Raw genomic sequence first — 26,424 nt, 5'->3', positions numbered from 1 at the left:
TGTCCGGGGCCTTGGGCATGTCCATCCAGCTGCCCAGGGAGACTGTTCCTCCTGAGAGGTGCATGAGGCTCACTCACAGGCCCGGGTGCTGCCAAGCCTGCCCGGGTGCCCCCAAGCCCCAGGCTGCTCTCAGGAGGCTGGCAGATGTGAGGGAGGCAGTGCCCTTAGAGCCGAGATCGCGCCTTCTCTGCACAGCTGTCCCCAAGCCTAATTGCTCAGAGGGTCAGCCCAGGGTGGCCCCCCTCATGGCACGTTGCCAAGCGCTTTGGGATCTTGGTGTCCATTCGTCCCAAGAACTAATTTGCTTTCCTTTTGCCGTTCCATTTTTTTCCTCCTAAGAGACCATCTTCTGCTTCTGGAAAGAGGAGAGGAGTGGGAGAAAAGGCCCAGGGCAGAGGGAACCTGGCCTTTCTCACGACGTCGCTTTGGAATGAGCCACATCTCTGTGAAACCAACTTGCCTTTAGTGTGTCCAAGCTAACTTCCAAATAAAAGAAATCTCATTTTCCTTAGTGCTTGTTAATAACAGCTGTAGATCTCAACGGAACGTTTTTCACCCCACTCAACTTTTTTTTTTTCTCAGAATAGCAGTCAGTTATTAATTCGTAATAGTTGTAAACCATCTTGTTAACGCTGCACCCACTGTGAGCTTCGGCTTGTTCTCCTGAAGGGATGCTGTATTATCTGCAGTGGGGAACTTCCTCTGGCATTGTCGGCTGTGACGGTACCACCGCGTAGGGAAAGTGAAACGTATTTTGCTGTGAGTCAGGTCACAGGTCACTAGCTTCAGGATCATCTTTGAGTTGTGTGTTCTTTTACAGATGAAGAACCTGAGTTTCATAGAGGTCCTTCTTTGTCCCCAGGTTGCAGAAGTCAAGTGGATGAGCTAGAGCGTTTAAATTTGGGGCTGCTGACCACACCTCTGTGAAGTCGCCTGCTTTAAATAATAATAGAGCAAACACCAACCGCTGCTATTTCTAGACACAGCCTCTGCGCTCGTAAGCACTGAGCTACAGTCTTGGTCACTCTTCCTTCTCCGAGGCCCCTCTCCACCGAGCTTTGTCATGCGGTGAGTGGCGCTGAGCAGGGACTCGGGCTGGGGCGCCCTGCCGGGGTCAGCGTGTTCCTCCCGGACCAGCCCACTGCCTGTGTGGGCAGGCTCCTCACCACGTCTGGAGACGGAGTTCGGTTTCCTTGTTTTTGAGGCAGGGATACTATGGTTTCGATGTTTCTTGGGTGGTTCTAAGGATTGAATGGGATGATACATTCCTTCCTTAGAAGGCTTGGAAGGAGCCTGCATTTGGGGAGCGCTCAGGTGATGTTTCTGTACCTCAGGTCTCAGCTGGCCTGGCCAGACCCTACCTGGGGCAGGAGCCGCCCCCGGGCACCAGACTCTTCTTGGAGTGTTCCCGACTCCGGGCTGCACCTGGGACTTGTCTCTGCCCTCGCTCCTGGCGCTCCGGGGCAGACTGTCTCCTGTAGCTGGCCCCTCGTGCGTGTTTGCTGAGTGGCTTTCTCTCTCTCTCTCTCTTTTTTAAGATTTTTTTGTTTTGATGTTGACTATTTTTTAAAAAGTCTTTATTGAGTTGGTTACAACATTGTGTCTATTTTGTTTTTGGTTTTTGGCCTCAAAGCATGTGGGGTCTCAGCTTCCCGACCAGTAGTCAAACCTGGGCCACCCGCACTGGAAGACAGAGTCCTAGGCACTGGGCCGCCAGGGGCGTCCTGCAAGCGGCTCTGCCTTCCTCTCCTGCTGCTTCCGTCCCCATCTGTGTGCCCTCGGGCCCCCCTTCCCTGAAACGCCAGCGACAACCCCGAGTGACTCGTGAACCTGCTCTTCTGCCCTCCCCCGCTCCGTCTGTGTTCCCAACTGACCACAAATAGAACAAACCCCGGCTCACCCCAAGCCCGAGCTCGCCCTGTTCAAAACGAAGGCCCCCCCCTTCTCGTTCAGGCTGGCCCCTTGCTCTGCGCCCCCCGCCCCCCCCTCCGGCCGACCACGTGGGCCTCCCCCCAGTGGAGAGGCCTGGGAGAAGACCTGGGCTTGGCCCCCTCCCCACCCGCCTCAGCCCGTCAGCCAGCAGGGGCGCCCGGCTCCACCCTGCCCGCAGACACTGCCCCAGCCTCAGGGTCACGACTGCAGAGCGGGCCGGCCCCACTGAGTCCAGCAGCCTGCCCCCAGACCCTGCGCCTGCCATGCAGCCCCCGCCCACCCTGCGGCCAACATCGGCATCTTGCTGAAGTGTGACTCTGCTCCTGGGAACCACTGTGGGCTCTTTCAGTGCCAACCACGCCCCACGTGGCATCAAGTCCCTCTCTCCTGCCCTGTCCCCCCTCCTGCCAGCGGCTAGACCAGGGCACGAGGTGGGCTTGGCACGTGCCGCTCGGGGCCCAGAACACCCTTCCTCCTCCTCTTCGCCGAGTGACACTTTTTCCTCCTTCAGCTCACAAGCCACATCCTCTGCGAAGCCTTTCAGAGAGGTCCCCGCGGCCCCTCCCGCCCAGGCGCCCTCCGTTTCTGAATTTCAGAAGGGCCGCTCCCACAGCCCCGACGGTGCCCCCGGAGATGGAGGATCAGACCGAGACCCTGAGGCCTCCTGAGACCCTGCCCTTTAGTCCCTCTCTCCCCGTGAGGGCCCTTCCCGTGCAGGGAGCATGTGGCCTTCTCTGGATCCTCCCAGAGGCTGACCCGATGCCGCAGCACAGCCAGTGTTTCCAGAACGTGTGAAAATGATGCCAGGTTGGAGAGTCCGGGACCTCAGGGGTAGATTCCTCCAAACAGCCAACCTCCCCACCTGCAGACCAGCAAAAGCCGTCAGTGGAAATCTTGGCTCTTTCATCAGAACAATTCGCTTCTCTGAGCCTCCATTTCCTCATCTGTGAAATGGGGATGCTTATAACCACCTCCAGGGGTGGCTGAGATTATAGGAGGGAATGGAAGGAAATTAGCCAGCCCAGGGCCTTGCTGGGAAGTCTCTGTTGCATACAAAGATATGTGTAGCTAATCATTCTAAACAGGAACTGGGAGGCAAGGTCACGTCCTAAAATAACTGCATAAACTTAGAATTTCACTGGGAGTTTTAGAAGTTAGGACAGTTAAGGATGTCACTAATGTTTGTAGCAGCTTTCACCTAAGAAGATGCATCCAGCTAAATTTTAAAGTTCTCTTTGAGTTTTCCCATACAGGTCACAGTGGGCCTGGGGGGCGCATGGTATGCACAGCGTGATTTCCTCCACTTGTGTGTTTTACAAGTGCTGTCTGATCCTGGGCCCGATGGCTGTGGGGATCACTGGGGCAGTGTTTCAGATTCCGAGGCCTGTCTCACGCCTGCTGAACCAGAATAGGGACAGGAAGGGGACCCACAATCTGCATTTATGAAAACCTCCCTTGTGGTTTTGGTAATCTGCTGGGTTTGGGAACCTCTAGCACGTACAACAGCAGAAAAGCCTACTGCTCAAAATTCTCAGCTTTATAGTCTCTGTAAATAAAAGAAGAAACTAGTTTATTTGCCGTTTTGTCAAGGATTCGCTTTCTCCAGGCCTGTTTTTATCTTCACTGTGGTCTGTTTATCTGCCAGTGGAAAAAAACTGGCTCTGCTTAAACAATAGGAGAAGGAAAGGTGCAAACCTCACCAGCTTCCCCGTCTTTTTAGCAGCAGTGGGGTATTTCCCCCGCATCCTACTGGGGCAATTTAAATGTTAATGCACTTAAGTCCAGCAGTCTTTTTAACAATCAGATTAGAATTGTTTTTATGAGAATCTTATTCCTCTTTTCTCTGTTCTATATTTGTCTTTTGGTTGTTATTTTTGCTAGAGAGGCATATGTTTAGATTTGTTGACCTTTTAAACCTTGAATTAAAAAAAAAAAAAAATCCCATCCTGATATCGTCTCAGCAGTATTTTCTAGAGGAGAGGAAGATATCCACCCCGTAAACCTGAGGTCTGCAGTTTCAGTGTGCTGAGTCACCTGGTCTTTGCTGGGTCAACCCATTCTGCACCGGGAAAAGTACAGCAGAAAAAATCAAACTGTGAGCTGGTGTGCCGTTAATTTAAATACAAATAAGACTGGAAGACGCTCATGTGTTGATGCAGAGTAACTTAGTATTAATTTTAGAACTTATTTCTGGAGATTTCTTTTCATTTGTTTGGCTGCGCTGGGTCTTTGCTGCACTTGGGATCTTTGATCTCAGCTGTGGCACGGAGGATCTTTCGTGGCAGGATGCGGGGTCTAGTTCCCTGACCGGGGATCCAACCCAGGCCCCTTGCACTGGTAGTTTGGAGTCTTAGCCACTGGACCACCAAGGAAGTCTCTGGAGATTTCTTATAGTCTGATAAGTCCCTTTTCTGATTGGTCATATGTTGGTGAAATTTTGTAAATGTTTCTTCCCATTCTTAGAAAGTGAAAATGAATATAAATGGAAAAGCCCTTGTCGTGCAAGGTTTAGAAAAAAGAGAAACTTAATCTTGACCATTATTCTGAGGTTTTGCATAATTAAGTTTCTTGAATTAGTTTTCTTGGAAAGAGCTAATAACTGGCAAACAAACCACATACAGTAATGAATCAGATCTCGAGAGGTGATGTCCACCTTCGGTTGAACTTTCTGGAAATCTGTTTTCCTATTTCGATTGTGGAGTTGAATAGACCCTGAGGAGGTATGGCTGTGACTGTTAATAGAGGAAGTGGCAGGAAGCTACAGTTTCCTTAGAGTCAGAAAGTTTATAGAACTCTTGATGGGAATGCGGGCTATAGATGAAGATGAAAGTCAGGGTAATGTGTACTGAGAACTGCTGCTTTATTTTTATCCTATAAAAGTGGTTCCTCTAAAGTCAGCATCTGGGGCTAGAGAGAAGGCAAACACTCCAGGAAGTCAGAAATGTCTGTTTACCAATGTTAACAAACATCCGGGGTCATTTCACAAGGTGGGAATTTACCACGGGGCCAGTTACCGTCCCCCTGGCCTCCAGCAGGTTCGCGTCCCGAGTGGGGAGCCGCTTCGGGGCCCTCTGTGGCCGAGCCTTGGGCACAGCATCCCTGGACCCATGTGGGGCAGAGCGCTGGCCGCTGCCCTGCGTGTGTGCTGCCCATGCCCGCCACGGTGCCAGGAGCCTCCACCGCCTCCTCCAGGCCGGCCACGGCCGTCTACAGAGAAACCAGCTGTGTGTTTTAATGACTGACTGGTGGCCAGGCTGGGCCTTTGCTGCTGTGTGTAGGTTTTCTGCAGTCGCGGCGAGCGGGGGCTGCTCCCGGTTGTGGAGCGCGGGCTGCCCGTGGCCGTGGCGTCTCTTGTCGCCGAGCTCAGGCTCTAGGAGCGTGGGCTTCAGTCGTCCCAGCACGTGGGCTCGAAAGCTCGGGCTCAGCGGTTGTGGCCCACGGGTTAGTCGTCCCGAGGCACGTGCGATCCTAGTTCCCAGGCCAGGGATGGAACCTGTGTCCCCTGCAACGGCAGGCAGAGTCCTAACCACTGGACCACCAGGGAAGTCCTGCGACTTGTATTTTGAATACCTTCAGGCCGAGTGTGTGAAAAACCCGAGGCTATATCGTCCCCACCGCCCTCCTCACCCTGGCTGACTGAGTCGGCCTCAGGCAGGACCCTTCGCCTTGGTGTCCCTGCAGGGAGCTGGGAAGGTCGTGAACGTGACAACTCACGGGCCAGAAATGTTAACTATGGCAGGAACGTCGTCAGCAGCTTGGAGCGTGTGTGTCCCTCAGGGAGCGGCTTCAGGGGAAAGGGCAGAAAAGTTGGGAGGCCGGACAGGCCCCGAGAAAGAGTCTGACTTGGTGCACTTTGTACTGGAGCTGTTGTGTGACCCGCAGGTGAAAATGTGAACTGTATTCAGCATCAGTTGTGTGTTTTCCCAGTCTGGGTTGATGGCCATAACATAGTGACTTGGCATTAAAAGAACAAACTCTGCGGAGCCGGAAGTAGGAACGGGCACATGTTTGCCGGACGAGGGCGCGGGGCTCCAGCGGTCGGCCGGGCCTGAAGACCAGGTGCCGGCGGGCGGCGGGTGGGCACGGCTCTGTCTCAGCTGTCGCGAGCCTGGTGAGCGGGGACAGTTGGTTTGACCGCCGTGAAGTTCGAAGGTCTCCTCACAGGTCCCAGCACGGGCCGGAGACACGCAGCGAGGGGGAGCTTCTCCGCTCACGTCCTCAGAGGCCCAGGCCTGACTGGTCCGCAGCACAGCCTCCCGGGAGGCCTTGGAGCTGCGTTTCAGGCATCACTCAGTTCAGTCGCTCAGTCGTGTCCGACTCTTTGCGACCCGATGGACTGCAGCTCGCCAGGCCTCCCTGTCCATCACCAACTCCCGGAGTTTACACAAACTCATGTCCATCGAGTTGGTGATGCCATCCAGCCATGTCACCCTCTGTCGTCCCCTTCTCCTCCCGCCTCAGTCTTTCTCAGCATCAGGGTTTTTTCCAATGAGTCAGTTCTTTGCTTCAGGTGGCCAAAGGATTGGAGCTTCAGGTTCAGTCCTTCCAATGAACACCCAGGACTGATCTCCTTTAGGATGGACTGGTTGGATCTCCTTGCAGTCCAAGGGAGTCTCAAGAGTCTTCTCCAACACCACAGTTCAAAAGCATCAATTTTTCAGTGCTCAGCTTTCCTTATAGTCCACCTCTCACATCCATATATGACCACTGGAAAAACCATAGCCTTGACTAGGCGGACCTTTGTTGGCAAAAATTATCAGCATATACCTGTTTAAAGCCTGGAGATTTAAAGAGACCATAAAGGGGCAGTGGATGGAGAAGAGAAGGGGTCAAAGGGCTGCGCTCTGGGGCACGTCAGCCCTGAGAGTCCTGGAAGAAGAGGCAGTCAGCAGAGGACACTTGAGACGGGGCCCAGGGGAGATGGGTTTGAAGGTGGGGTCCCCCAGGCCGGGGTGGGGAGCACCTAGGGAAGGGGGAAGGGGCCCAGACTCGAGGCTGGGACCGGCTGGTCTGCTTCATGGCGGTGGCAGCTGGGCGTCCGAGGCCTCGCCCCGTGTGCCGTGTGCCGGGCGCTGTGCTGAGAGAGTGACAGGCCCCCTCTGCTTGTTTGTTTCTTGGGCTGTGCTGGGTCTTGGCTGTGGCCTGTGGAATCTTAGTTCCCCGACCCGGGTCCCCGTGCCCTGGGAGCCCGGAGCCTTAACCGCTGGACCACCGGGAGGCCCCAGCACATGACCACCTTCGACCCCTCATCCTGATCCCTGCCCTGTAGGAAAGGGTGTGTCCTTATCTGCGGGCGAGGACACTGGCTCAGAGAGGTCAGAGGCCACCCCAGGTTATCTTCCTGCAACTGCCGGCGACCCAGGCGCCCCTGTCCCAAGGTCCTCTTAACCACCAGCCTGCCTTCCCCTTGGTCAGGTCCTTCTCAGCCGCGGTCAGAGGTCAGAGGCCGAGGGCTCGAGTCCATCCCCTGGAGACTCCGGTCTCCCCTCTGTCTCCCGGAGGAGATGCTCTGCAGGCGGAGGGAAGGATGTGCTTCTGCACGGACCGGTCTGGCTGCAGTGCGGGGCAGGATGTTGAGGGTGCTTGGCTGCTGAGGATGGAGGGCGATCTGGGGGAGCTCAGCTGGGCATGGGGCTCTTGGGGGGCCTGCGGGCTGACCCAGCCGTGTGGCAGCCGGAGAAAGGCATAGAGCAAGGAGCCAGGCTGGGGAGAAGATGGAGCCTGTGGTCTGGGTGATGACACCCCTTTCTGAGAACAAGCGTCCCCCTCCCACATGGCAGAAGAAAGGCACGTCTCTGCTCTGCTGTGTTCCGGGGCGCGTGTCCCCACCCCTGGGCTCCAGACAGACGGAGGTTCAGGGGGCTGGGGTGGTGCTCGAGGACCCAGGGATGCGCCCCCACACCGTCAGGCGTTTCAAGATGTTCACGTCCACCTCGTTGGGGGAATGAAATGTGGTTTTTGATGAGAGATGCCAAAGGGATCCTGGGACTGTGATTTGCACAGATTTCAAAGATTTGAGTAATGCTGCTCTGAGTAGAAATCTTGTATTTCTTCATTTACTTATGTGAGAAGAGTTCCTCAGGGACTGCGTCTATAAAAAGAAAAGCAGAGACTTCCCTGATGGTCTGGTGATTAACACTCAGCCTTTCCACTGCAGGGGGCACAGGTTTGATCCCTGGACTCAGATCCCACATGCCTCATCGTAGCATGACCAAAAAATAAAAAAAGCAGTGATGCCAAGGTATGCCAAAATGTTTCATTGTAATAATGAGGCATCCACAGACCCATGCGCTAACCATTGGGATATAAACCCAGTTCAACTTGTTAAGGGATGTATTTCCATTAAGATTTTATCTTTTATGTTGAATCATCGTCAAAGTTTATGATATGCTTCTGATGCTCCGACTAACTCTGCACTGTTAATAATCAGGATTTCCTGCTTCTCAATCCAGAAGTTTTTTTGTGTGTGCTTGAATTATGGTCACAGGAACTTTAAAATTTTTAATTATGTACCTAGCTTGTGGATGAGTTACATGGAAAAGTAGTCAATAAAAGGCTCTGAAGAATAAAGGTAAATTTGGCTTAGAATCAGTGGGCAACGTAGAAGCTTCTCTATGAATGTCTATAGCAGCATCATTCAAGACGGCCCGTAGCAGAAGCAAGCCTGCAGTCCACCAGCCGAGGAGTGACTGAACGAAGTGTGGTCTGTCCGTCCAGCGGAACGGCTTCGGACAACAGATAGGAGAGAGCCTGGATCATCGAAAAGTGATGCTACCTGCAGGAAGCCCCTCACAAAAGACCACATGCTGCGTGACGGCGTGTGTTTGAAATGTCCCGAGAAAGTGAACCTATAGAGAGGTTGGCAGTGGCTCCGGGCTGTGGTATGAGAGTGGGGTATGGGGAGTGATTGCCAGCAGCGATTGGTTTCTTTTAAGGAGATGAAAGTGTTTTAAAACTTATTGTGGGGGGAGAAAAAGAAAAGAGAAAAAAAAAAGGGGGGGATTCCCTGATGGTCCAGTGGTTAGGACTCAGCCCCCTGGGTCTGTCCCTGGTTGGGGAGCTAAGATCCTACTTGCTAGCTGTGTGGCGTGGCCAAAAAATAAGCAACAAAAGAAAACTGATTGTGTTGATAGTTGCACAAATCTGTGACTATCCTAAAAACCGTGAAATTTGTACTCTTCAAATGGATGAACTGTATGATGTGTGACTTACATGTCAATAAAGCAATTAAATCTGTGGGGTTAGTGGAATGGAAAAAGAAAGAAAAACAGAATGATGTGCTATTTCTGGCTTTATTAAAGAAGATTTGTGCACTCACAACACTATTAATGAGTTGCTTTGCAGCCATTTAAACTTGGGTTAAAAAACGTGGATGTCAAATTGAACACTGCCTAGGGGCGTGCAGTTCTCATTTTAGGATATTCATGAGGAAAAGAGTTAGAAGCCCAGTGACCGAGACCTCCTGAAGGCCGTCTTAGGTTGAGGGAGACCAGAGACTGAGGAAGGAGACTTAGAAGCGGCCTGGGACTCAGAGGCTCGGACTCATCGCATTCACTGCCAGAGCCCGGGTTCTATCCCTGGTTGGGCACTAAGATCTCAAAGGCCCACAAGCAGCAGAGACTCAGAGCGAGACAGGGAGGGTGTGGGGGACAGCTTCCAGGTGCAGGAGTAGCTGGCGTCACCTGCGACTTTGCCCTCCGGGGACGCAGAGCTGTCTTTGGGGATCAGTTGGCACTGATGACGTCCTCGACTTGATTCCATCCATTTTAATAGCCTTGTTGCAGCCCAGTGCAGAGTTGGTGGCTGGAAGCAGAGCTCCGGGAAGCCAGAGGAGGGGGTGAGAGGGAGGAGGAAGTGAAGACACTGGCCTCGGAAGCTGGAGCAGATAGCTCAGCGGAACTGTGGTAACTTTGGGCAGAAGTGGTGTAAAGGTAGTTGCTGATACTCTGAGGACGCAATCAACATGAGCGTGTTTGTGGATGAAGGTGAGGCTGGTGAGCGAGACTGAAGAGGGGAGGACAGATGCCCATCCCTGCAGGGTGCCTGACATCCTCAGATGAGCCCCGGGGTGAGAGGAGCCCCCTGAGACCCCAGGACCTCCAGCAGCCAGGACGCCGTGGCCTTAAGGAGTCTTCCCGTCTCTCCCCAGCCCACCGATGACATCGAGGGTGTCTAGGCTGTGACGGCGTCAGGGGAGGGGGTGGGGCGCCTGCCTGGCAGCAGGCTTGAACTCGGTTGAGGGTAAGACTGACTCCCAGTATCTTGGGTGGGGGAGAAAAGGGGTGCTCAGGTTTACTCACCTCAGTTCACCTGAAAGATGCTGGATGTTAGACACTGGTCCACCTCCAGGGCTAGAGGAAACGGGTGGGTCGGAGGGTAGAGCCGCCTCCTCCGAGGCTGGCCACACCCCTACGTCACCCTGACCCTCTGGGGGCAGAAGCCTCAGCCCAGTGTGCAGCCGGAGACCAGGGATCCTGTGAACTCTCACCGGGGACCGGGCTGCCCCCTTGGTGCTCTGTGGCCCCTCCAGTTCACGTGACCCCATTTCAGCATCCTTATGCTCGTAGAAAATGCTCTCAACAAAAACGGCACCAGCAAGAGAGAGGAAAAGAGGTGTTTAGACATAGGAAGAGAGAGGTGCGGGTGGGAGGAAGCATCTTGCTTTAGTCTCCATGGCAACAGGTGGAAAAAAAGACTGAGCAAAGGGAATTTCTTGTGGTTGTGCATCTGGACCTGCATAGTCACTTGAAGGTCACATTGCATGTGGCAAGGTCATGGCAAGGGAACTGACTCCCCCCGCCCAACCCCATGTCCCCTGAACCTTCTCAGTTCTGTTCGCATGGTTTTATGTTACTGCTGAGAGAACTGGAGACTCTTACAAGGACACCAGGGAATAATGTGGTCCCAGGTAGATATGTCTGAAGCCCCTCGGCCGTCGGTGAACAGTTTCCCAGGCTACCCTTGGCTGCGAGCACCCTAGTAGTAATGATAACAGTTATCAGCAGGAGAAATTATTTATCTTTGTTTTTGAATTCATACTTAGTGTTGTCGTTGTTGTTTTTACAGTGTTTGGTATCTGGATGTATGTGCCCCTTGTGTGCTAAGAGTGTTGAGAACACAAAGATAAATTGTACACAGCGTGAATAGCAGTTCTTACCCAGGCGGCCACGGATCCTTGTCCTTGGGTGGAATTCAGGGGCTTTGTGAATGTGGAAGGAAAAAAGGGTACATTTTCAGTAACCTCCAACTGCAATGCAGCGCTTCCTTCAGAGATGAGTGGCGACGGAAGGCCAGGGGTAGAGCTGTCCCTGTGACCCTCGGGCGCATCACAGCTGTTGGCAGCGCTCTTGAAATATAGTGCATTTGTAGCACTACTTTGAAATTATGGTAGTTGCCCGACCTACCACTAAACCTGGTCATTGAATAAAAAGACACCCATGTTACTGTGTACATCAAATGTATATTTTAATATTTAGCTATTTCATAATTGTTGTTTAGTTGCTAAGTCATGCCTGACTCTTTGCGACTGCAGTACGCCAGGCCTCCCTGTCCATCACCAACTCCCAGAGTTTGCTCAAACTCACGTCCATTGAGTTGGTGACGCCATCCAACTGTCCCATCCTCTGTTGTCCCCTTCTCCTCCTGCCTTCAATCTTTCCCAGCATCAGGGTCTCTTCAAATGAGTCAGGTCTTTGCATCAGGTGGCCAAAGTGTTGAAGCTTCAGCTTCAGCATCAGTCCTTCCGATGAGCATGCAGGACTGACTTCCTTTAGGATGGACGGGTTGGATCTCCAAGAGATTCTGAAGGGTCTTCTCCAGCACCACAACTCTAATTAGCTTTCTAATTCATAATTTCTAATTCCATAATTAGCTTTCTGCATATGTCTGTGTATTTTGCCTGATTCTGGGGAGGTTTCACACAGCTGCCAAAGGAAACCGAGGCATCAGACAGGTTCAGAACCCCTTTAGGTGTACAGTCTGGGGCGGGGTGGGGGGGATGGGAGCTGAACCAGAAGCCTGAACAGATAGTCAGTAAGAAGTGGTGAGAGGAGGTGAGGAAGATACCCTGGGGCCTTGGGGACCTGAAGAGGGCCCCCTCTGGAGACCGCTGAGCTGCATCTGCAGGACTGAGGAGAAGGAGAAAGGCAGGGGGCCCCGGGGCGGGGGGAGAGGCGTCAGTGCGGGGCCCTGGGGAGGGGGTAGCGCTGAGGCCAAGTGCTGCATCCCCGGGGCTCCAGACTGACTCACAGACAGCCAGGTGTCCAGTGGGCTCCCCTTTAGAGGCGGACCGGGTGGACGATGCTCACTTTTCTTGAAAGAATTCAGTGGCATAATAGAATTTTTCAAAGCAGCATCATTGATGTGTGATTCACATACGGTCAATGCACATATGTGCCAAGTTTTGACATTTGTAGCCACCCTGCTGGCTCAGCTGGAAAAGAATCTGCCCGCAGTGCGGAAGACTGGAGCTCGATCCCTGGGTCGGGCAGATCCCCTGGAGGAGGGCGTGGCACCCCACTCCAGTATTTGTGCCTGGAGAATCCCATGGACAGAGGGGCCTGGCGGGCTACAGTCCATGGGGTCGCAAAGAGCTGGACATGACTGAGTGAGTGCACACACGCACACACACCCCCCATGAAAGCATCACAGTCAATGTAAGGAGTGTCTCCATCTCGCCCCCCAAGGGTCCTGCACCCCCTCCCGCCTCCATCCCTGGCCCTCGGGGAGACCCCCAGGCCACGTCCTCTCCTGGTCTGGCTTCTTCCCGGGTAGCACGTCTGAGATTCAGCTGGGCTCTTAGAGTCACTAGTTCCTCCCTTCTTACTGTCGAGTTGTATTTACTGTAGAATCACATACTTATTTACACTGGCTGGGCCACGAGGCGTGTGGGACCTTGGTTCTTAGTTCCTCAACCAGGAGCCCTCTGCAGCGGAAGCGAGGAGTCTTAACCACTGGACCACCAGGGAAGTCCCGAGTCGGCACTTTGAAAAGGGGAAAAGCCTAAACCTTTATTTTCATAACACAATTTGTAAAGAGAGTGAAGTTCCTAATGCTTATCAAATGGGAATGTGGGTTAAGACGTGTGGTCAGAGTGCATTCCAGCCCTGGGTTCTCTTACCAGCACTGTCAAATGTGAACACGTTTGGAATGTTTTAGACCTGCAGGACGGCGGCCCCCCAGGGCTCGAATACAAGCACCTGAGTCTGCGCCCACAGGCTCTCTGGCGGGAGGACTGGGGAGGACGCTGCCTGACGGAGCACCACCGACATCCTCTGGGTCATCCCGGCCTCCTCCTTCAGACAAGCACCGCGTCCCGCCTTGCACAGAGAGGGAACGGCGTGCAGCGAGCTGTGAGCATGGTTACTCAAGACAGAAGTGTCGGGGACAGATGTGGCTGCCCGCGGCCGCGTCCTCGCCTGGCTCCCATTTAGGAGAAAATGCAAAGATTTCATTTTCACTTTTGTTCTTACCTGGGGTGTGATAGGATCTTTAAACTGGAGGAGCTAAGGTTTTCTTCTCAACACTGTCCTCTTTCCCACTGGGTCTGGGCCAGCATGTGTCAAGGGTTCACAGCCCAGCGCCGTGTGGACACTGGGGGGACGCGGGCTCGGTGCCATGTGGAGCACAGACACCAGGTCGCTGGGCTGGCTCAGTCCTGGCAGTGACCCTGGAGTGTGTGGGGCAGATGGTCCGAATGAGAATTCAGTGGTGTTCTGACACCTGGTGAAATCGTGGGTCCTCTTTCCCAGAAAGCGCACGGATGTGCACACACTGTTCTGCAATGATTTCAGAATTCAGAGACACCCTCCACCCCCACCCCTGCCCTGCAGCTGGTCCGTAAGAATGACCTCAGGCTCAGTGTTTCGGGCACTAAATGAAGTAGTCGTGCCTTCAGAGTCACTGCTGAGAAAGATCAGAGATAGAGGCCGGGTGGGGGTGGTGTGGTCGGCGGTATCTTGATAGACAGGCCTATCTATCAAAGAGGACTAACACCCCAACCCAGCCAGTACCCCGGTCAGGGTGGGTGTTAGTTTCCGGGAGGCGGTGCTCCAGGCAGAGGGAAGAGTCTGAGAAGGGAGAGCGGAGCCCAGTTTGGCTGGAGAAAGATGACAGAATCGCTAGAAACGACCATAGGAAAGTGAAAGTGGAAGTGTTGGTCACTCAGTGGTGTCCGACTCTTTCAACCTCATGAACTGTAGCCCGCCAGGCTCCTCTGTCCATGGGATTCTCCAGGCTAGACTACTGGAGTGGGTTGCCATTCCCTTCTCCAGGGGATCTTCCCCACCCAGGGATACAACCTGGGTCTCCTGCATTGCAGGCGGCTTCTTTACTGTTGGCGCCACCTGGGAAGCCCCATAGAAGAATCGTGAGGGGGTCAGATTGTGAGTGATGCTGAAACCTAGGTGAGCGCTCCTCCCCACCATCACCAGGTGAAATATTCTGCAACTGCTTTTATTTTATTATTTTTTTAATGTGGGGTTTGGGGGACATATACAGGTGAATAATGCATATTTATTGTCGGAAATTAAAGATGGTGACAAAAATAAACAATTCTTATATAATATAACTTGATCTCTATTAATAGCTGACAGTTTAATTTTTTTTTCTTCTGGCCCAGATGCACTGCATCTGGAATCTTAGTTCCCCCATCAGGGATCGAACAGAGCGCTGGCGGCCTGCTGTCGGACTTTCTTCTGCTGATTTGACTCTCTTGCTGGTTCCTCTTGGTGTCCTGGGTCTGCTCCTTAGCCTGTGTCTCAAACCCTGGAGCTCCCGATCCCCGCCCCTCCCCGGCTTTCACACTGATCTATTCTCTTCCTGATCTCCCTTGATGATAAGGCAGCCGGCGTCTAGCGCCTGTCGTGCACCCAGCACCGTGTTGAACAATATCACACTTAGTTTTCACCACACCCCGCTGCATAAGGGTTCATCTCTCCGCTGCACAGACGTGGCTCGCAGGGTGGAAGCTGCTCTCCCGAGGGCACATCCCTGGGCGCGTGTCCCCGGTCTGCGGTTTTCCTCCGCCCTGCTCCAGGGAGGCCGCGCATCACTCTCCTCTCGGGGTTTCCGAGGAACCCAGCTCAGGCCGAATCCCAGCCTCACCTATCAACGGCGACCCCCAGCCTGGCCCCTGACATCGCTGAGCCCACGGGCCACCCTGCCGGCACCTTTCCCCTCCCGACTCCCCCCGCCCACGGCGTGCCCGGGTTTCGGGTTGGTTTCCGTGCTCCAGCCTCAAGGAGGCCGCCTCGGTGAGGGCCTCCGCGCTGGTCTGTCCGAGCAGCCGCAGCTTCACGTAGTTGGTCCCCTGCCTCCCGCTGAGCATCCACTCAGCGCTCTCCCCCCTGGAACTTGTCCTGTCTTCCCCCGCCTCAGCGACCGTCAGTGGCTCCCCTTTACCTTGAGAATGCAATGCAGCATTTTTTAAAGAAAAATTATTTGCGACTGCGCTGGGACCTCATTGCTGAGCAGAGGCTTTGTCTAGTTGTGGGGGCTACTCTCCACTGTGGCGTGTGGGCTGGATGCAGTGACTTCCCTTGTGGTGGAGCACGGGCTTAACTGCCCCTCCGCATGCGGAACTTCCTGGACTAGGGATCGAACCTGTGTCCTCTGCATTGGCAGGCCGACTCCGCTGCTGAGCTACCAGGGAAGTCCCAGTGCAGGGTCTTAGGGTGACACATCTGTGCGCCGTGATGACCCTTGCCTCCCCTCCACCTCTCAGCTCCGCTCACCCTGCTGCTTTCTCAACTCACGTCCTGGGTTCCAGTCCCAGGAAGGACTTGAAGTTGTAAAGAACAGGGTCCCAGCTAGGTCTCTCCTTCGCTTCTCTGCCCTGTAAACCCCCTCCCCACTTTCCGGGCTGACTCCCAGGCATCAGGGCCTGGAGGACTTAGTCTCATCTCCTCCCCTCCCCTGCGTCCCACCCCATCGGTGCTCAGAGTCTATTCCCGTCTGATTCCTATTGTGCTTTCCCATTTCCTAGTAAGGATTTGAGGGTGGAACCAGGCTCCTTTGATCATCTCCAGGTTCCTGTGGACTCAACAGATGCTGCGGGAACGCTCGCCGACTACACCGCAGTGTTGTCCCCGAGCTTTGGTGGCCTTAGCAGGACCGCCGTTCTGTCCGCCACGCCGCCACCCAGAGCAGGTGGACATGAAACTGCGTCTCTGATGTTAGAAGAATGAACCGTGTCAAGTGCGTGAATTACAGTGTCTCAACATGTCAGTCGCTCAGTCCCGTCTGACTCTCTGCGACCCCAAGGACTGTAGCCCGCCAGGCCCCTCTGTCCATGGGATTCTCCAGGCAAGAATCCTGGAGTGGGCTGCCATTCCCTCCTCTAGGGGATCTTCCCCACCCACGGATCGAACCTGGGTCTCCAGCACAGCAGGCGGATTCTTTACTGCCTGAGCCACAGGGAAGCCCAACGTAGCGTTCTGAATTGTGAAACGCCTGAATTGTGTCAACGTTTGAGTCAGGTGGCTTCTTGCCAGGAACACAGTCCCTCCAGCTCTTGCCAGGTTTAGTGACTTCAAACAACCAAGTCTCTAGCTTGTGATTCTGTGGTCAGAGGGTTCAGGTGTGGCAGCTCCGGGGATTTCTCCTGGGCGGGCGGCGGGTCCAGAGTCAGCGGTGGGCTGGATGGTGGCCACATACCCAGGAGGGCCCTGCCGCAGTGCCTGGCGGGTGGCCAGAGTCTCTGCTCCACCTGCCTGACTCGGGCTCATTCACTCGGGGGTGCTGAGCCCCCAGGTGCAGTGAGAGAGCAACCCCTAGACATGGGGGGCGGGGTTTAAGTCACGGGTTGCATCACATTTGTGTCACAAGCCCCAGGACGGATATGCAAGGCATGGGGAAGCTCACTTTTGACGGGAAGGACCTCTCTGTGACTGTAAGAAAATGGATGCAGGAAAAAGACATTTTGGTCACTTTTACAAACTACCTCACGGGAATTGGAGTTCCGCAGTGTCTGAGAGCTAATAGGCACTTAACAAAAACCTGGATTTTTGGATAAATTTTTGGCCACACAAACACATGTACTCGCATTATATTTATTTTGCAGATAGCATTGAAGCTTTTGTAGGAAAAACTGACCTTCTCTTTCCAGGTCATCTTATTTTTGGATCTTTGATATTTGTGTTATGTAGAGCTCAACTATTGCAGAGCTCTTAGTAAAATGAATCACTACCTCAGATGCAGTTTTGGAAAGGGGAGTTACTGAAGAATACCGAATTCAGTGTAGAATTGAATTGATTAATGATAACCGAAGCCTAATATTTTGGGGCTAGTGCCTGGGGTGGATAAAAAGCTACAGAGGTTTGGTTTGCCTTTTAAGAATATCTCAGGCACGAAGCCTCTCCGTATCTCTGTGCTTCATTGTCATTTCCAAGGAAAACATCTACTGATTAGAATAACTTCGTTTTTCTAAAGTTGTTTACGTTTCAGTGGTTGGGTCACAGTTCAAGCTGCCTAACATGATGATCTTACAGATAAGGAAGCTGGACTTGGGTTACAAAACAGTGGCGGAAATAAGGAGTCAGGTGGACGGTGTTTATTGCTCTTGCACGCCGGGGTCCAGGGACCCCCCTCCGTTTGACACAGCAGCTGCTATGACACATGGACGGATTGGGCCCGGCTCCCCCCACCCCAAACCCGGGCTCAGTCAGAGCTGGGTCGGAGGGACAGGCGACCTTCCCAGAAACCCCTGCTCAGGAAACCGTGCAGGTATGCAGCTGAGCCTCGGGTTTTTAAAAATCCCTTCCCTCCTTCCTTCCTTCTTTCATTTGAACCTAGGTGTGTTCTTTCTCTCTTTTAATATTATTTATTTGGTTGTGCTGGGTCTTAGTAGCAGCATGCAGGATCTGGTTCCCTGACCAGGGATTGAACCCACGCTTCTTACACTGGGATCACAGAGTCTTACCGCTGGACCTGCAGGGAAGTCCCTTTCTTTAGTTTTTATTATGTGAAGTTTTGGCAAGCAAGGCTTCCATCATTCAAATGGTTTTCAAAGATTATCTTTTTAGTTCATTTCTGAGTTTTAAACATAGCCCTGGGATCATTTTTTAGGATAGCCTTCATTATCCTCCACCCAGTTTTGTTGAGCTATAATTAACATATAACGTTGTATTCATTCAGGTTGTACCTCACTTGTTGTTTTGAAGAATTTCAAACCTAGAGAAAAGTTGACTGAATAATACAATGAACGCCTGTATTCTTTTTATCTGGACTGACCAGTTGTTAACATTTTTGGCATTATTGACATTTTCGAAAAGTCCAGATCAGTTATTCTGCAGAATATGCCTTGATCTGGCTGTGGCCGTGTCCTCCTGGGCAGAGTCGGAGGGACAGTTGGTGTCTTACTCAGGTGAGGCAGGTCCCCTCAGAGCATCCCATCAGATGAATGCCAGGGTAAGAGGAGCTAGAGAGCCTCCCGGTGAGGGTGAAAGAGGACAGTGAAAAAGGTGACTTGAAACTCAACATTAAAAAAAATAAGACCATGGCATCCAGTCCCATCACTTCATGGCAAATAGAAGGGGAAAAAGTGGCAGCAGTGACGGGTTTTATTTTCTTGGGCTCCGAAAGCACTGCAGATGGTGACTGCAGCCATGAAATTAAAAGATGCTTGCTCCTTGGAAGAAAAACTGTGACAAACCTAGACAGCATATTAAAAAGCAGAGACATTACTTTGCCAACAAAGGTCCGACTAGTCGAAGCTGTGTTTTTTTCAGTAGTCACGTATGGATGTGAGAGTTGGACCATAAAGAAGACTGAGTGCTAAAGGCTGATGCTTCTGAACTGTGGTGCTGAAGAAGACTCTTGAGAGTCCCTTGGACTACAGGGAGAGCCAACCAGTCCATCCTAAAGGAAATCAGTCCTGATATTCATTGGAAGGACTGATGCTGAAGCTGAAGCTCCAATGCTTTGGCCACCTGATGCAAAGAGCTGACTCATAGGAAAAGACCCTGATGCTGGGAAGACTGAAGGCAAAAGGAGAAGAGGGTGGCAGGGGATGAGATGGTTAGAGAGCATCACTGACTCAATGGACATGAATCTGAGCACTATCTCTAGGAGATAGTGGAGGACAGAGGAGCCTGGTGTGCTGGAGGCCATGGGGTTGCAAAGAGTTGGACAGGACTTTAGTGACCGAACAACAATAACAATAAATAAGATCTGATCACCCGGCTCAGAGGCACTCACCAGACTTCTTCCCTGCCAAGTCATCCGTCTCCTTTTTAACTAGTAAGTAGTCTGTTGGGTGATTCGTAGAGTCTGTGTGAAGGTCCTTTCTTCCAGGAAACTTTCACCCCTTAGCTTTAGCCTCCAGGCTGATCTTTGCCCAAGTCAGTTGCTCCAACGGTGGTTTTCCAGTATATCTACGTTTGTTTGTTGGCGGCCAGTGACTGCATCCAGGCAAAGATAGTTCAGGAGTTATCTTCACCTGTGACTGTTATCTTTTATTCGGAAAAAGGAGGCTTTGCTGATAGAATTAAGGATCTTGAGATGAGATTATTCAGGTGGGCCCTGAATCCTTGACAGATGTCCTTGGCAAGGGGAGAACACACAGGAGGAGACAGTGTGGCCATCATGGCCTCCCTAGTCCCCCACCTACTCAGGAGTAGGTGCTTCCTAAAGCAGGGCTGACCCACCACACCCCCTGCTTTTATGGAGCTTTCGAACTTGGGGTGGTGTTTATATTTTTAAAATTGGTTGGAAAAAATGAAAAGAAGAGTTGATGACATGTGCAAATGATACAGACTTCCCATGTCTGTGTCCAAACAGTTTTACTGAAGGGCAGGCACACACACTTGTACACATGAAGGACAGCCACACACATGTACAATGTGAGGAACAGGCACACATAAGTGTATATGAAGGAAGGCACACACGTGTACTTGTGAAGGAAGGCACACACGTGTACTTATGAAGGAAGGCACACACGTGTACATGTGAAGAGCAGGTGCACACAAATGTGTACACACAAAGGGAAGGCACACATGTGTACATATGAAGGACAGGCACACGTGCACATGTGAAGGACAGCCACACACATGTACACACAAAGAACAGGTATACACATGTGTACACATGAAGGACAGGCGCACATGTGCACACGCAAAGGACAGGCACACACACATGTACACATTGTCGCTGCGGCTTTCCTGTGGTGCTGCAGCCTTGGCTCGTTGTGGGAGAGCCCACCTGGATGGCCCAGTCCTGACTATTCACTCTTCGGCTCTTAGAGCAAACACTTGTCCTCCCTGACCTCAAGGATGAGGGGTAGTTGCTTGAATACAGACTGGTCTCTGCGTCCTGATCCTCAGTTTTTCACGTGTGTGTTTGACTCCACTTTGCCCCAATATTGATGTGTTCAGGAGATATTTAGTGAGCATCTACTTCTCCCACCAAACAGGTCGAGGGGCTCAGCCCCGAGTGTCTCCCCAAGCCGGTGGAGGGGTGTCCGGAGCACTGGGGGCAAGGGGCTGAACCTGTGTTAATTACTCTCTGGCAAGGGGTGTGCGGCGGCTGTCAACAGGAAGAAGCCGCGTGCAGGACTTCCCTGGTTGTCCGGTGGGTAAGAATCCGCCTTCCAATACAGGGGACTGGGGTTCCCTCCCTGGGTGGGGAACTGAGAGGCCTCATGCCGCGGGTCAGATAAGCCCTCGAGCAGCAACTGGAGAGAGGCCGTGTGCTGCAACGGGGACCCAGCGTCGCCAAAGTGGAATGAGTGAACGAAGCTAAAGAAATCAGTGGAAGAAGCCACGTGCACCGGCGGGGTTGACTCCTCGCCATGGGTCGCGTTGGCTCCCTCCAGGAGGGGCTTCCACTCCTTTCCAGCTTGGGCTCCCCTGGCACCTGGGGGCTCAGAAGCTCTGGTCTCCGCCTTGCCTCTGCCTCCTCCACCTGGGGCTGTAAATGTGTCTGAGACACCCCAGAGGCCCCCTTTCCTCTTCCGCCACGGTTTCCACTTCCTGCCCCTGTCCCAGCTGTTCAAACTGCGCTAGCAGAGGAGGAGCTCAGAGCAAGGAGAGCTGTCAGCCGCGCAAGCACCCTCAGCGCTCTGCAGGCACGGCCGGCTTCAATCTTTTTGTTCCAGTCTTTTCTTTAAATGGGAAGAAGAGAAAGTTAAGTTGCTTAGTCATGTCCAACTCTCTGCGACCCCATGGCCTGTAGCCTACGAGGCTCCTCCGTCCATGGGATTTTCCAGGCGAGGGTGGGTTGCCATTTCCTTCTCAGGGGATCTTTCCAACCCTGGGATCTAACCCAGGTCTGCATTGTGGGCAGATGCTTTGCCATCTAAGCCACCAGGGAAGCCCATTAAGTGGGAGGTAGCTTAATTATTCTCCTATTTTGCAGAAGAAAAGACTGAGGCTCAGGGAGGTGAAGGAATTGGCCCAAGGAACAGGGCTGTGGAGCACGGAGCCTGGAACCTGAAGACAGGCAGTTTGACCCCGAGCCAGGCCTCTGTGGGGACAGGCCCAGCACTCGGGCACACTCTGTGACCGGAAGGATATGCCGGTCGGAGCCGCGCTCCCTTTTCTGTAAAGATGTCTTTGCTCACGTCCTCGGGTGCATTGTTGCCGTTGTTCAGCCAGCCGCTCAGTCGTGTCCGACTCTTTGCGACCCCCTGAATTGCAGCACGCCAGGCCTCCCTGTCCTTCACCAACTCCCAGTGTTTGCTCAAACTCATGTCCATCGAGTTGGTGATGCCATCCAGCCGTCTCATCCTCTGCTGCCCCCTTCACCTCCTGCTCTCAATCTTTCCCAGCATCAGGATCACCCCCAGATACATACTGAGGAGAAAATTGGGCTCTCGGGCTGACCATTTCCAGCAAAGGGACTTGAAAGTCCTAACAGGCCAGACGCTGGCGGAAGGACGGAAGGATGGAGAGATGTGCTTTCGTCATCTGGGGTTGCCATGCCTCGGCAAGGTTAAAGCATCCCCCCAGCCCAGGGTGCTTCTCCCCTGGACCCCGGTTGTTCAGAATACCAGCGGCCGGGACTTCAGCAGGACCGGCCACTCGGCAGTGCCCGAGGCGTCCATGGAATGTCAGTCAGGTTCCCAGAAAAGGTGGAGCGGTCAGATAAGGACTGGGAATGTGGCAGCCGGGAAGCCGGGCAGGATTCTTGACGGAGCCTCCCGGGCCCTCGGCCCGGAGCGGGAGGCTGTGCACGCTGGTGATCTGACTCAGTGCGTCCCCGCCCGCTGCAGGACAGGACAGGTGTCCCTGGGCGAGGCTGCCTGGGCCCACGATTGCTCCATTTCAAGTCCCAGACACGGAGGAGGGCCACCTCGGGAACTTGGGATTAGTAGATCCACACCACTAAATAAAAAAATAGATAAACAAGGACCCACTGTTTAGCTCAAGGAGCTAAGAAATGGCAATCCACTCTAGTATTCTTGCCTGGAAAGAATCCTTGTCCATGGAACTCCCATGGACAGAGGAGCCTGGTGGATTACAGTCCACGGGGTCGAAAGAGTTGGACACGGCTGACTGAGCACACACACGTTATATTCACTATCTTGTAATATCTTATTAAATAACTTATTAAAAGAATCTGAAAAGAATATATATGTGTACATATATTGTTGTTGTTGTTTAGTCACTCAGTTGTCTCTGCCCCTTTCCGACCCCATGACTGTAGTCCACCAGGCTCCTCTGTTCATGGGGTTTTCCAGGCAAGAGAACTGGAGTGGGTTGCCATTTCCTCTTCCAGGGAATCTTCCCGACCCAGGGATCGAACCTGTGTCTCCTGCATTGGCAGGCGGATTCTTTACCACTGAGCCACCAGGGAAGCCAATATACATGTTATATATGTATAACTGGATTGCTTTGCACTATACCTGAAGTATATTGTCACCCTGCTTATTTAACTTATATGCAGAGTACATCATGAGAAATGCTGGGCTGGGTGAAGCACAAGCTGGAATCAAGATTGCCGGGAAAAATATCAATAACCGCAGATATGCAGATAACATCACCCTTATGGCAGAAAGTGAAGAACTAAAGAGCCTTTTGGTGAAAGTGGAACAGAAGAGTGAAAAAGTTGGCTTAAAATTCAACATTCAGAAAACTAAGATCATGGCATCTGGTCCCATCACTTCATGGCACATAGACAGGGAAATAGTGGAAACAATGAGAGACTTTGTTTTTTTGGGCTCCAGAATCACTGCAGATCGTGACAGCAGCCATGAAATTAAAAGACGCTTACTCCTTGGAAGAAAGTTATGACCAACTAGACAGCATGTTAAAAAGCAGAGACATTACTTTGCCAACAAAGGTCCGTCTAGTCAAGGCTATGGTTTTTCCAGTGGTGATGCATGGATGTGAGAGTTGGACTGTGAAGAAAGCTGAGCACTGAAAAATTGATGCTTTTGAACTGTGGTGTTGGAGAAGACTCTTGAGAGTCCCTAGGGCTGCAAGGAGATCCAACCAGTCCATCCTAAAGGAGATCAGTCCTGGGTGTTCATTGGAAGGACTGATGCTAAAGCTGAAACGCCAATACTTTGGCCACCTGATGTGAAGAGCTGACTCACTGGAAAAGACCCTGATGCTGGGAGGGATTGGGGGCAGGAGGAGTAGGGGATGACAGAGGATGAGATGGCTGGATGGCATCACCGGCTCAATGGGCATGAGTTTGAGTAAACTCCGGGAGTTGGTGATGGACAGGGAGGCCTGGCGTGCTGCAAAGCGATCCCACGACTGAGCAACTGAACTGACTGATACCTGAAACATTGCAAATCAACTCCACTTCAACTAAAAAGCAAGCAAAGAGTGACAGGCACGCGCTCCAGGGAGTTTCAGAAGAATGGACATTCCCTGGTGCTGCCGTGTGTGTCGGGGGAATTATTAAAGCAAAATGAGTTTTTAAAATTTATTTTTTTATTGAAGTAGAGTTGATTTACAATGTTAATTGCTCGGCACAGCCAAGTGAGTTAGTTACACACATTTACACATTAAAAAAAAAATACTTTGTTCTTTAAGCTTCAGTAAAATTACAGTCTTCAAAAGGGAAAAACAAAAAAGAAGCCCCAAGCTGCTGAGTGACTACAGGGAGGTCTGCGTCTCATGTCAATTCACTGCTGTGTCTAGGCTGGAAGGGGGCGAGGGTAACTCTGGGTTTCCTGGATCTGTGAACACTTTGCTAGGAAAGTTTCGTAGAAATTAATCATTAGACATGATATTAATAGCACAAAATTAGCTTGGAGTTTCCTGAGGGTTTTTAGTTATAGCAAAAGTAAACTAGGGACTTCCCTGGTGGTCCAGTGGTTAAGAATCCGCCCTCCCACGCAGGGGACATGGGTTCAGTCCCTGTTCAGGGAACTAGGATCCCACATTCAGAGGGGTAGCTGAGCCCTGGAGCCCCAACTACCGAGCCTGTGAGCCTCAAGGAAGACCCAGCCCAGCCAAAAATAAATAAATAACTCGATCATGTAAACCTTTCTCAAGTGTTAATGTGTTTTCTGCATTTTAGTCTGTCTAATCCTTTACAAAGTGTTCCAAACATCAGGACCCCGGAATGCAAACCACGTTCCATCTCAAATGATAGACGTAAACACACATTTGTGCGATTCTGATATGGAACTGTGGCCCTTGGACCCTGGCTAACTCCACCTGGGAATATGTGGAATTTACTTGTCGTTTTCAGGAAACAAGGTGTCATTGTTAGGAAGGTTTCCTGTCATAAAAGTTTCTCTAATTTGGTTTTAAAATAGCAACCTTAGATGTTGTTTTTGACTCAGAAATATATAGGAAATCTAAAATTGTATCTCCCACCCCCCCTTTAATGTGTGGGCTTGAGTGTATGTGGAAGAATTTTCCATATTTTCCACAGACAAAAAGTGAGCTGCTTCTGTTCCTGGTAGTGGACAATGTGACGATGTTTTATTGTCTGCGCGCACATGTGCAGACGTCCTGACATTAAAAGGAGAACTTGGGGTTGGTTTCGGTGATGGGTTCCAGGTACAGAGACCATCCTTCTTACTCCTCGAGCCCTCGTCCTGAGAGCTGGTCAGCCTGCCAGCCTTAAGGTTATCATCTGCGGCCGACAAGTGGTTTTCCAACCCGGAGCTTCTCTGGCGTGGCCCTCCTGACCAGGCTCACACTCACACACAGAGCCGGCCGTTTCTGGTGTGCCCAAGCCACGCCTTATTTGTCAAAGGAAGAAATAGTCTGTCCTGAGTTTCTTTACATAAAGCATCAGGAAAATAAATACTTTACAAAAGTCTTCGCAGTGTGATTAGAGAAGTTAAATATTGAAGATTCAAAACCCAACCAGAGTTCTTTAAAGAAAAAAGCAAAACAAACAAGGCCAGCCAGGAGGAAGCTCTGCTGTTTGTGGGAGCAAGAAGCTGCTGCTTTGGGGGACGGCGGGGGAAGGGGGGCTGACGCGGAGGCTCTTTGAGAGCTGTGAGCAGTAGACCAGGTATCCAGGACCCCACACTCCCGTGGTCTTCTCTTAACCCCCGCCTTTTAAAAAAACTGTGATACAGTGTATATGACAAAATTCACCATTTTAACCATGCCAATGTGTCCAGTTCGGTGGCATTTAGCACGTTCCCAATGTCAAGACCATCACCATGGTCCAATTCCTGAACATCGCCCGCCCCAAGCAGGAGACCTGCCCCCATGGAGAAGTCCATCCGCTTCTCTCCCCGCCGCAGTCCCTGCCTTCTGAGTGGGGACTCCCCTCTCCTGGACAGTTCACACAGCAGAAGCCCACAGTGTGTGGCCTTTTGATGGGGCTTTTCCCGCGTAGAATGTGTTTCGGGTGCTCACCTCTGCTGTGGCGTGTGTCAGGATTTCACGCCTTTTTATGGCTGAGTTCCATTGTGTGGATGGCCTGCGATTCATTCATCCATTCATCTGTCAGTGGACATCGGGGTTGTTCCCACCTTTTGTCTGTTGTAAATAATGCTGCTGCGAACATCTGTGTGCAAGTTATTATTTGAAAACCCGTTTTTCATTCTTTCCGGTGTATACCTAAACGTGGAATAGCTGGGTTATATGGTAATTCTGTGTGAGCTTCCCAGGTGGCTTACTGGCAAAGAATCTGCCTGCAATGCAGGAGATGCGGGTCTGACCCCTGGGTCAGGAAGATCCCCTGGAGAAGGAAATGGCAATGCACTCCAGTGTTCTTGCCTGGAAAATCCTACGGACAGCGGGGCATGGCAGGCTACATACAGTCCATGGGGTCGCAAAGAGTCAGACGTGACTGAGCGACTCAACAACAACAAAACAACGGTAGTCCTGTGTCTAACTTATTGAGAACACACCAAGCTGTCTTTTCTCTTGCCTTTCAAAGGAAGTAGTCATTTTACTTATTTGGCTGTACCAGATCTTAGTTGCAGCATGTGGAATCTACTTCCCTGGCCAGGGATAGAACCCAGGCCCCCTGCATTGGGAGTGCAGAGTCTTAGCCACTGGACCACCAGGGAAGTTCCTCTCTTGCCTTTTAAATGCACCTCTTAAAAAGTTACCACACAATTGATAT

The 26,424-nt window shown here is 52.0% G+C and overlaps 1 long non-coding RNA gene and 1 other non-coding gene across 2 annotated transcripts in view; one reads left to right on the top strand and one right to left on the bottom strand.

Moving 5' to 3' along the window:
- The first annotated feature begins 540 nt into the window (after positions 1 to 540).
- Positions 541 to 26,424, top strand: part of LOC133069467 (uncharacterized) — a 41,548-nt gene continuing 15,664 nt past the window's right edge. Inside the window, exons 1-2 of the long non-coding RNA XR_009695877.1 lie at positions 541 to 1,068; positions 8,090 to 8,790. This is a non-coding gene — a long non-coding RNA (uncharacterized LOC133069467). The remainder of the gene's footprint in view (positions 1,069 to 8,089; positions 8,791 to 26,424) is intronic.
- TRNAG-CCC (transfer RNA glycine (anticodon CCC)) lies at positions 26,296 to 26,368 on the bottom strand. The gene has a single exon. It is a non-coding gene; the product is annotated as a tRNA-Gly (tRNA).

Source organism: Dama dama, chromosome 14 (assembly GCF_033118175.1).
Source record: "Dama dama isolate Ldn47 chromosome 14, ASM3311817v1, whole genome shotgun sequence".
In the NCBI taxonomy this organism is placed as follows: domain Eukaryota; kingdom Metazoa; phylum Chordata; class Mammalia; order Artiodactyla; family Cervidae; genus Dama; species Dama dama.
Note: the sequence above shows the minus strand (reverse complement) of the source record. Positions and strands in the feature narration are given on the sequence as shown.